The sequence below is a fragment of the Narcine bancroftii genome, chromosome 12 (assembly GCF_036971445.1).
Source record: "Narcine bancroftii isolate sNarBan1 chromosome 12, sNarBan1.hap1, whole genome shotgun sequence".
Lineage (NCBI taxonomy): Eukaryota > Metazoa > Chordata > Chondrichthyes > Torpediniformes > Narcinidae > Narcine > Narcine bancroftii.
In genome coordinates this window covers 88,013,747-88,025,489 of record NC_091480.1, presented here as the reverse complement: position 1 = coordinate 88,025,489, position 11,743 = coordinate 88,013,747, and the positions used below count along the sequence as shown (strand labels likewise).

The 11,743-nt window shown below is 42.6% G+C and overlaps 1 long non-coding RNA gene across 3 annotated transcripts in view; it reads left to right on the top strand.

Annotated features, from left to right (window-relative positions):
- The first annotated feature begins 20 nt into the window (after nt 1–20).
- LOC138747247 (uncharacterized) overlaps nt 21–11,743 on the top strand; it is a 31,836-nt gene continuing 20,113 nt past the window's right edge. The window contains exons 1-2 of one of the 3 annotated variants that reach the window (XR_011347389.1): nt 21–430; nt 5,835–5,903. This is a non-coding gene — a long non-coding RNA (uncharacterized lncRNA). Of the gene's footprint in view, nt 439–5,834; nt 5,904–11,743 lie in introns of all 3 variants that reach the window. The other 2 variants (XR_011347390.1, XR_011347388.1) reach the window with 2 other exon arrangements.

Below are 11,743 nucleotides of genomic sequence, written 5' to 3'. Positions count from 1 at the left end.
CCTCTTCCTTCCCCGAGTCCCCACGCTGAACGGTCCGTCCCCCTCTTCCTTCTCCGAGTCCCCACGCTGAACGGTCCGTCCCCCTCTTCCTTCCCCGAGTCCTAACGCGGGTGTTCGTCCCCTTCTTCCTTCCCCGAGGCCCCATGTCGAACGGTCCGTCCCCCTCTTCCTTCCCCGAGTCCCCACGCTGAACGGTCCGTCCCCTTTATCCTTCCCCGAGTTCCAGCTCCCCGTCAGATGTTCCGCCACTGTTGGCCGTCGAAGAGCTGGGAGCCTGTGCCTCTATTTTTCGACGAAAGCCATCAGTGTCCCATTCGTGAAGAGTCAGGCAAGGCTGTTGTCCCTTCTGCTTCTCTGTGCTAAGTTCCAGTTGCATTGTGGCCAGTGAATGAGTACCTTCATCCGACGAGGCTTCCAACCCAGGACTAAAGTGAGCAGGTTAAGCTCAAAGTTTAACATCAAGTTCTCTGGATTCTGTTAGCCTCCATCTCCCTCCTTACCAAACCCTTTTTCTCCTTTCTTCTAGCTCTGGCTCTCATAAAACATTACACACACCCTCGATGTCCTGCTGATCTATATTACTACCACAAAAAAACCTAATCCCTTCCCTCCTTGTAACCCTCAAATTTTCTTTCATTTATATGCCTGTCTTCAGTGGCCCTAATGTTCCAACCTCCACCACCATCCCTGGCAAGGCATTAACAGGCACCCACAACTCAGTGGAAAAAAAAACTTACCCCTGATGTCTCCCCTAAACATTTCTCCCTTCACTTTGTAGAGATCTCTCTTCGTGTTTGCCCTGGGAAAACAAAAGGCATCGCCTGTCCACCGCTCAGAATCTCGTAGACCAAACATCTCCCTTCTCACTTCCCTATTCTTGTCCTGTGCTTTGGTACCTCCACACTAGACAGTGAAGCAAACAGTCAGAATGCTCTCCACGATACACCTGTAGAAATTTGCAGGAGTCTTTGGTGACATACCCAGTCTCCTCAAACTCCTAATGAAATATCAGAATCATAGATGGCAGCGAGAAAGCTCACAAGAGTGAGATCAATCAGCTAGTTGAGTGGTGTCACAACATCAACCTTGCCCTCTTGCATACTTCCTCATTGTTGTGGTGTCATCAGCAAATTTGTGGAAGGCATTTGAATTGTGCCTCGCCACACAGTTACGCATCCTTGAGGTGTACACGTGTTGATTGTCAGTGAGGAGACGACATTACCGATTTGTATTGATTGCAATCTTCTGATCCAGCTGCAGAGTGAGGAGCGGAGGCCCAGTTTTTGAAGCTTGCTGACCAGCGCTGAGAGTGTTGATCACTGAGGTGAAGTTGATGAACAGGAGACTGATGTATGTGTTGCTGCAGTCTAGGTGATCCAGGGCTGAGTGGAAAGCCAATGAGATTGCATCTGCTGTGGAGCGATTGTAGCAGTAGGCGAATTGCAGTGGATCCAGGTCTTTTCTTAGATAAAAGTTAATTCTGGCCAACGCCAACCTCTCAAAGCATTTAATCACAGGAGGTATGACTGCTATTGGGAAATAATCGTTGAGGCAGATCAATGTTCTTTTTGGGCAGCAGTATGATTAATGCCCTTTTGAAGCAGGTGGGAACCTTCAACTGCAGCAGTGATAGATTGAACACTCCAGCTTCTTGGTTGACACAGATTTTCATTACCCTGCCAGTTACGCCATCACCTTGCAAGGGTTCACCCTCTTGAAAGATGCTCTGACATTGGCCTCTGAAACAGATATCACAGGGTCGCCAGCCTCTGCAGGGATTCTCACTGGTACATTTGATCATCAGGGAGTGAAGCATCACAGCTATTTATGACGATAGGTTTCACCTTGTTGGAAGTAATAGTGTGCAATCCCTGCCAAAGCTGGCGAGTATCTGATTCTCTTAACTGGGATGCTTTCCTTCTATGCATCTCTGTTCTAAGCAGACACCCTTCAATTCTGAAGTTGTGCCCTCTTGTCCTAGACTCTCCCACCTTTCTACAACTATAACCCTTTCATTCCCAGAATCATCTTAGTGAACCGTCTTTGAACCCCTCCAACGTCAGAACAAATGAGGAGCCCAAAACTGCTCACTGTATTCCAAGAGAGGTCATATCAGTGCTTGATAAAGCCTCAACACGGCTTCCCTGCTCTTATATTCTATTCCTCTTGAAATGAATGTCAGTATTGCATTTGCTTTCTTCACCACAGTCTCAACATGCAAGTTTACTGTCAGGCTGTCCCATACAAGGGAGCTGGAAAGGGTGCAGATGAGATTCGCAAAGATGTTCCCGGGACTGCAGGCAATGAGTTATGAGAGACTAGATAGGTTGGGACTTCTCTCCCCATAGGAATCTAAAATATTGTGGGGCAGAGTATTTATTCCAAGGTAGTTGAGTCTCAAATCAAAGGGCAAAGGTGTAAAGTGAAAGAGGAAAGATTTAAAGGGGTTCTGAGGCGCAACTTTTTTCATAGTTGGTGGGTGCATGGAATGAGCTGCCAGAAGATGCCAGAAGACAGGAACACAAGGAAGAAAAGTTTTGAGCAATGGTTTTCAAACTGCCTCCCTAAACTCATATTTCACCTTAAGCGATCTGTATGCCATAGGTGCTCTGTGATTACTAAGGGATTGCTTAAGGTGGTATATGAGTGGGAAGGGAAGGTTGAGAACCATTGCTCTAGACCCAATTATTACTGAAATATTTTGCTTGAGAAAAATTATCAGTGGCCCATTTCCTTTGGAGTTCTGAAACCATGCACGTAACGAGTCAATTAGGTACAATTAAAATTTGGTTTTAAAATCTTTCTCTTTCCACTTACATACCACCTTAAGCAACCTTACTTCTCCATGCCCATGGGAAAAAGCTGATCCTCAGCCTGGTGATGCTGGCTCTGATCCTCCTCTATCTTTTGCCCAAGGGGAGGAGCTGAAAGATGCTGTGCACTGGGTGGAAGGGATCCTCAATGATTTTGCGCACCCTCTTCAGATATCGATTCCGGAGTAACACATTGAAGGGGAAAGGTAGACTCCAGTGATCCTCTCGGCCACTCATCGTCCTGTGGATTGACCTCTGATCCATTTCTCTGCAGCAACTGTACCACACTGTTATGCAGCTGGCCAGGATGGCTATGATAGAGCTCCTATAGAAGATAATCATATTGGTGGCCGTTAGCCTTCCTGCTTCAGTCTTCTCAGGAAGTACAGTTTCTGTTGTGTCTTCCAGACAAGTGAGGAGATATATGTGCACAGTAGGTTACTAGTTAAGTGATTGCAAGGAACTCTCCACTCTTTCCACTGCAGAGTTCTAAAGTGATCTACAGGAATGTCTGAGGTAGGATCAAGCCCCCTTTCCTGCCTTCAAATTCACCAGCATATTGTTCCCCACCCATTCCACTCAGTTCCTGCCTCCACACAGAACTGAGTGCGAAAGAAGCAGGAGGACAGAATGGGAGACAAAAGAATGTAGGAGAGCTATGAATGGGGTACAGAGTGAAGGCATTAGGGGAGAGAAATTGGGAAGGAGAAAGAAGGGAATGTTAGCAAGAGAGGAGGATTTAAAAGGAAATGGAGGGTTAGGATGTAGGCATGTTGAGAAAGAGGATGGATTAAGAGATTGTGATGAGAGGAAGTTATAGAAGGTAAGAGAGTTAGGGTTGGAGGAATTAAAGTGAGGAAAAAGTGGGTTCGGGCGTGGGAAGTTGTGAGACGAGAAGAAATGGGGAGAGAGGAGAGGTCGAAAAGAAAGCAGGAGTGCAGAGGAATGAGAGAAAGGAGAGTTCTGCTTCTGATGCCCTGTACCAATTTGCTAACTCCCCCCAACCCCTCGTAGTCCGCTGTCAAGCCTGGGTGCTGCCATTTTTTCACAGACCTACATGGTTTCAAATGTGTTTAACAGGTCATTTTAAGCCTGTAAGGAGCCGCCAGCATCACGTGGCAATAGGTCTCTGTGGAGAAGTGCTCCCCAGCCTCCCAGGTCCACAGTAGTGGTCCCATTTACAGTAGTTCCAGCAGCACCCCAATTTTCAAGGGGATTTCCCCCACTGATGCTGTTCAATCCACTGAGTTTTGCCAGCAAATTGTGTTGTACTCCATAAACGTCACACAGACCATCTCTGATTCACCTCAGAAAGCCGCCGTAGAGATAAATCATCCCCCACCCCGAAGGACTGCCAAAGGAAAAAGGACAGTGTTTCAGCTGCAGACAATATGCTCAGTATCCAAACTTTCTCCTGGGAAATATCATTTTAAACCAAAGACTATAGTTCGTGCCCTTCTTCAAGTAAGGATAAAGAGTCATCCATATCAAATTGTTATTGTCATCTGATTGTATAAGTGCAGCCTGACAAAACAGCATTCTCTGGTCCTCAGTGCAAAATAGTCAATACACCTAGTCATAACACACAGACAGACAAATGATATAATTGCAGGACAACTATTCATCTATACCATTAAATATTGCTTCATAACTATTAGAGTCTTGGATGGTTAGTGTGAGCAGTTCCTTTGGTTATTCAGCATTCTCACTCCCCATGGAAAGAAGCTGCTCTTCAGCCTGGTGGTGCTGGCTCTGAGACTCCTGTATCTCTTTCCCATGGGAGCAGCTGAAAGATGGAAGGGATCCTCAATCATTTTGTTTGCCCTCTTCAAACAACAATCCTGGTAGATCACGTCGATGGTGGGAGGGAGGTGGGGGGGAGGTGGTGAGCAATTCCGTTGATCCTCTCTGCCATTCTTATGGTCCTGTTGATTGACCTCTGATCCATACGGCAGCAAATGTACAACTCGGTGATGCAGCGAGTTAGGACACTCTCACTAGAGCTCCTATTAGAAGGGTGACAACATGGTGGCCAGTAGCCTTGCCCACTTCAATCTTCTCAGGAAGTGCAGTTCCTGTTGTGCCTTCCTGACAAGTGAGGAGATGTTGAGTGTCCATGATAGGTCACTAGTTAAGTGAACTCCAAGGAACTTGGTGTTCTCCACACTCTCTGCAACATAGTTGTGATGTGTAGTGGAGGGCAGTCATTCCTCGTCCTCCTGAAGTCCACAAATCAAATCTCCTTCATCTTGTCCATGTTGATACTCAGGTTGTGACTCTCGCGTCATTTCACGAGATTTTCCACATCTCTCTAGAGTGATTTATCATTGTTGCTGATAAGTACTGTTGTGTCATCTGCAAACTTGATAACACTGTTGGAGTTGGATCCAACAAGGGTCAGTAGCGTGAGTAGGAGTGGGATGAGCGCACAGCATTGAGATGCGCCAGTTGTCAGTGTGATATTCTGCTGCTGTCCAAGACGGTCTGGGGTCTTTCCGTTAGGAAGTCCAGGAAGATATCACTGTGCTCATCCGAAACATGTTCAGTAGCTTTCTGTTTTGGATGAATGCTTGCAGACACCCCTCATATGGAGAAAACACAAGCATATTCCTGCAGAAAACTGACAATAAATTCTTCTGCTTGCCCCTGAGGAAGATGGTAGTGGCAGAGAAAAAAAAGGGAGACAAATGCCATAAACCATTCATGTTGTTCTCTTTGTGCCCCAGGCTTACATATGTGCAATTTATAAGTAGTTTCTTTATTTTTATGATTGATATTTTGCTAAATAATTGGAAGTTGGATTCATATACAATTGTTCAGGATAAAATTGGGTACCACACTCTAATTCATCATTTACTAAAACCTACCCAACACACCATGAAAGAATCTGAATCTCCTTACGTAGTCATTTGCAAACTCTAACTGACTTCCTAGAATAATTATCATTAGTTCTAGAATGAATGGACTTTATGGCTTGTGTGGGCTAAATTTATTTTGTTCAATTGTTTTTTTTTGTCCCAGGGGAAGATGCTGACATTTGAGTCATCCTGTCTCTGTGAATGTTTGAAAACTGAGTCACCAAATAACCAGGTATGAATCATACATCTCCGAGAAAAGTTACAGCCTCTGGGGTTCAATAGCAACAATACTATAGTGAAGAATAATTGTAGAGCCTTGTTCTTGCTGCAGATAATCTTTGAACCATTAAGTACAATCATCTATTTCAATTTCTGCAGCAAGCCTCCATTGTTGAAAAAGCCACAGCCACCTCCAATAACAGGTTTTCCTGAATTCCAGAGCACTTGATTGCAGTTTGTAACTGAAGCACTGAGAAAGTATCAATTGTACCAATGGTCAACAATTTACATGGCAATTTCACTGTATTCTGCCACTAAATTTATTTATCCGCAAGTACATCTTTATATTCCTAGAAGAATTGGAATATTTTGTCTGCAATAACTGTTTATCCTTTTCATGAATATATTGTCTTATATATAACGTGTCTACAAGCTGATCAGGTTCTCCCATGGTACAGATGATATTCTTTCTTTCGCAAATTATATGTTTTCACTACTTTGGTATGACACTCCAGATTGTGAATGAATCTTCACTCGAGTGAACGTTACAATGGATTGAAGGCAACTAAATGCAACCATATATATTCCTCAGTTTCCAAGCAAGTTGGTTCAGTGTGTTTCATGTTTAGTTTGAGCTCTACATTCAACTGGCTGCCTGCATTCAGAATTGAAATCAATATTCAGGAGATTTGCATGCCACTGTTAGAGATCAGTATTATATGCCCAACACTTGTTACATCCTTTCCTACGGATTTTAATCGATGGAACTTGATGGTTTTTTGACATACACATGGTAACATTAAAGGACTTTAAATTAGAAAATTGCTAACTACAGTAATACCTCTGGTATCCGGAATTCAAGCAACTGGCAGCCTCAAGCAAGTGGCAAAAAAAAATCGAGGGAAATAAATTTAAAATAAAATAATAGGTAAAAATATGCAAGTTTAAAATTGTTAAAAGTAATTGTTCTCTGAAGTGACACATAAACCTTTGGTGAAGATGGGAGCAGTCAGCAGAGTGCCTTCGTTGTGTTTTGCTCATAAAACCTATTGAATAAAGTTTGCATAAATTGGTGTCGCCCAGGATGAAGAGTTGGTTGATGCTACTCGCTGTTGGAGTGACTCTCTTAAAGCATCTCCTGATCCCTGCTTACTAAGAGTCAGAGGTTTCATCTATAAACTTGGGAGAGAGTGGGCGTTAATTATAATTCATCTTTCATGCGGCTCCATGGAGGGGGAGGAACCTGCAGATGCAGCGACGGTTAAAGAATGTGACTGAAAATAAAGTAAAATCCTTTTGGTTTAGAAATTCATGCAAGTGAAGTTTGTTCAGTATTAATACAGTATAGTATTTTTGTATTTTAAACTGTTATTCTTAATGTAGGTGAATTAGTTAGGTATTGTAAAAGTAAGTTTCATGCAACTGGAAAATACATTTATCCGGCATCTACTAATCCCCAAAGGTGCCAGATACCAAGGGTGTAAATTGTTTCAAAAACATGATACTAACAATTTAGCGATGTATTTATCTGAAGCTTACCAAAATCTCAAACAGGTCTACATCGATGTGTAATTCAAAGATAAATAAAGGTGTATCATTTAATTTTGAAGGAATGTTGAACATATTAACATAAGTCAGTTGGGTTTGAAAGCACATTAAATATAATGTGGTGAACTGGTTTTGCATTGGAGGTATTAGGACAGGAACATTGTGGGAATCAAAACTTTGAAATGCATGGTTGGATGGAGGATGGGCGTAGTTGGCAGGTGGAAATTAGGAATTAATGACCACGGTTACATTTGGATAATTCGGGACCAGGTTTCATGTAGAGTGAGGGACCTGTGGGGAGTGGGGGGGGAGTCAATGGTGGTGGGGAGAGGTTGAATTTGACCACTGGCTCCAGAAAAGAATCTGGGGTTGTCAACCAGTGTTAAATTGTGGCAATCAGAAATCATTATATGGGATATTAGGGGATTTATATTACATTATAGGGATTAAGGACAAGCAAAGATTATTGCAAAGATTACAAATTACAGGTGAGCAGCAGTCAAGAGACGAGGTAAATAAATAACTGGCAAATATTCCAGTTTTATATTGCATTGGAAGGACCATGTAGCCTCATGAGTGGTAATGACAGATACTGCCCAGTTCAGGTGGAACCAAAATGCTCCAGGGGAAATAATAAATGCAGAATAATAGCAAAATGTATACATCTCAACAGCGCAGGACTCTTATCATACAGTATCCACCCTCCCCACTATTGAGTACATCTACGGGGAACACTGCTGTTGGAGAGCAGCAGCAATCATCAAAGACCTACACCACCCAGAACACGCTCTGTTCTCACTGCTGCCAATCAGGAAAGGGGTATAGATGCCACTAGACTTGCTACCCTTCCACCATCAATGACAAATTCAATTAAAAGACTCATTTAAGGACTCTTACTTGTGCACTTTATTGATTTTTGTTTTATTCTCTCTGTGTTGCACAGTCAGTTTGTTTACATTCATTATTTATTTACATGTTTGTGCTGCGTACAGTTTTTTTTGCACTACCAATTAGTGGTTGTTTTTTCACCCCCCTGCAGGGGAAAAAAAGAATCTCAGGGTTGTATGTGATGTCATGTATGTACTCTGACAATAGATCTGAAATCTGAAAATCTGAAATAATTTGAAATGCTTCCATGGTCAGGAGTTGTGAATATTTTTAATGAGTTGAACAAATCTTGAAAATCAAATTTCCTCAGTGTGTCATTTACTGGCTGCTATTAATATTGCTCTCAAGTAACTTGAAACTAAAAGAATTTTAACCATTAATTTGAGAGGAAATTAAAATATAAAGATAATACATTCCAATCTTGGTTAGTGGTATCAATTAAAGCATTAGAAATATAGAATTTACAATATAATATGTTCAGCAGAATCTGAAATGATTGAATACTCAAACTGGAATCTTAGACAGGCATGGAGGTGCTTGAACGCCATCACATTTTGGGAGATTAAATAAGCAGTACCATTATCCAGACAAGCTATATATCTCCTGCACTCGCTTTGAAACGGAAAACAATGAAGACCATTGCAAACCCCTTCCCTCCTGGTGACTTTGTGCTCCCATACTCTGAGGCTGACGTGTTCAGAAAGGTGAATCCTTGAAAAGCATCTTGGCCAGAAAGTGTATCTGGTTGGGTCCTTAAAAAAAAATTGGTGTGAACCCAACTGGCTGGAGATTTGGAGAACATTTATAATCTCACACTCCTGTGGACAGAGATCCCCAAGAAGAATAAGATGATGGGCCGTAACAACTATTATCCATAGGAACTTAGGTCTATCATGATGACATGCTTTGAGAGGTGAGTTATGGAGCAAATCAACTCCTAGCTCATAAAGAGCCTGGACCTACTTTAATTCACCTATTCCACAACAGGCGCTTTCCCATATTAAGCTCCATTTGATGTTTTTCTCCCCCCCCTCCCCAATTACTCAATCCATCCATCTCCCATTGCACTATCACAAGGTCCTCAGCTAAACAAAGCATTTACATCACTGACACATTTGGAAACCTTGCATATTGTTCACTTGAAGGAGCACGTACTTGTTCACATTGTTGGGATGGAGGTGGAATGGACAAGTTTCCGGAAGGTAACTTATCAGAAGACGTCTCCTTGAGCCAGCACATTGAAGCAGCCATGAAGAAGCAACACTAACAATTTGAATTTCTAAGGAGAATTGACATGTCATTAAATACTCCAACAAACTTCCTCAAGTGCACTCTGGATAGTATACCAGTTGCATCACAGTTTGGTTTGGTAATTCATGTTCCCAGGAATGCAGAAGGCTGCAGAGGGCAGCAAACATTACCAGGCTCATGATAGGCTCTGACCTCCAAGCTATTGAAGATGTCCATGTGAGGCTCTGCCTAAAGAAGGCAGCCAGCATCATCAAGGACTCTCATCACCCTGGGCAAAAGAAGGTACAGAGCCCTGAAGACCAGCACTTCTAGGTTGAAGAACTGTTTTTTTCCCAATGGGTTTCATGCTCTTGAACTTCCCCTTGTTGCACCCATCATGGTCAGCTCCGACATCATAAGAGCAACATTGCAATGCTACTTTTTTTGCACTCTATAGTAACTGAATATTTATTTGCTTTTGTGTTTATTTAATGTAACTTTTGCCATTATAGCAGCACGGTTAGCTCGAGGTTAGTGCACCACTGCCATAGCACCAGAGATCGAGACCAGGGTTTTAATCCCATGCTGTCTGTAAGGAGTTTGTGCATTCTTCCCATGTCTGCAAGGGTTTTCCCAGGGGCTCCAGTTTCCTCCCACCCTTCAAAACATGCCAGAGGTGTAAGTCAATTGCATGTAATTTGAGGCTCATGGGCTGAAAGAAAGAATTACCGTGCTGTATGTATGCATGTCATTGTTTTAAGGTATCTGTTTGGCTGCAGCAATTAAGAATTTTGGTGCTTAGAGGAGCAAAGTTTTGTGCAAAGATAGGAAATTTTTGACTGGTTAGCCTAACTTAGCAAGATTCTAGAGTCCATTATCAAGGTTGAGGTTTCAGGGTACTTGAAAGCACAAGATAAAATAGGCCAAAGTCAGCATGGTTTCCTTCAGGGGAGATCATACCGGACATTGTTTGAGGAAGTAAAGAGCAACACAGGCCTTTAACCTGGTGCCATAAATGAGGCTGCTAAACAAGATAGGGGTGTATGGTATTACAAGAAAGATACTAGAATGGATGGAAGATTGGCTGACTGCCAGAAGGCATAGAATGGGAATAAAGGGGGCATTTTGCTGGTGACCAGTTGTGTTCTGAAGGAGTTGATGTTGGGTCTGCTATTTCTCACATTGCATGTAAAGATTTTGATGATGAATTGATAGCTTTGTGGCTAAGTTTGCGGATTACTGTATATGTAAATGGGTGGAGGGTGGGTGGTATTGAGGAACTAGGGCATCTGTAGAGGGATTGAGTAGGTTGGGCGAGGAAGTTGCAGATGTGTACGGTCATGCTCTTTGATAGAAGGAATAAATAATTCAGAAAGTGGAGGTCCAAAAAGACTTACAAGATCGCGTAGGATTCCTTCAAGGTTAACTTGGTAGCAAGGAAGGCAAATGCAACCTTAGCATTCATTTCAAGACGGCTAATAGAAAGGATGTAATGGCAAGGCTTAAAAAGTCATTGGTTGGACCACATTTGGAGTATTGCAGGCAATTCTGGTCCCCACAGTTGAGGAAGAGTGTACTGGCTTTAGAGAGAATTCGGAAGAGATTTACAAGAATGATGCTGTGGATGAGAGGTTTAACATATGAGGAGCATTTGATAACTCTCAGGCCATACTTGCTGGAGTTTAGATTGGGGGGTTGTGTCTCTTTAAAATATACTGAGTATTCAAAGGGCTAAATAGAGTTGACTTGGAGAAGATACAAGTATTTCCAATCGTGGGAGTTCTGAGGAACAGAATGAAAGGACAGAAATGAGAAGTTTCTTCAGCCAGAGGACAATGAATCTGCAGAATTCTTTGCCACAGACAGCTATGAAGTCCGAGTCATTTGGTATATTTAAAGTAGAGGTTGTTAAGCACATGATTAGTAAGGGTGTTGTGTTATGGAGGAGGCAGGGGAAGGAACAGTCCACCAGCCATGATTTGAATGGTGGAGCAGACTCGATGGATGCCAAAGAGTTCATGAGGCTTGAAAGTTCATCTTTACCACTGAACATTGTTTCAGTATTGCATAATTGATGGGGTTAAAATAGTGAATGTCATTTATGACATTTGTCGTCTGCTTTGTTTCAACCCTCCTGCTCTGCTCGGGCAACGATGCAGCGTACTGCACTGAGATTACACCTGTTGA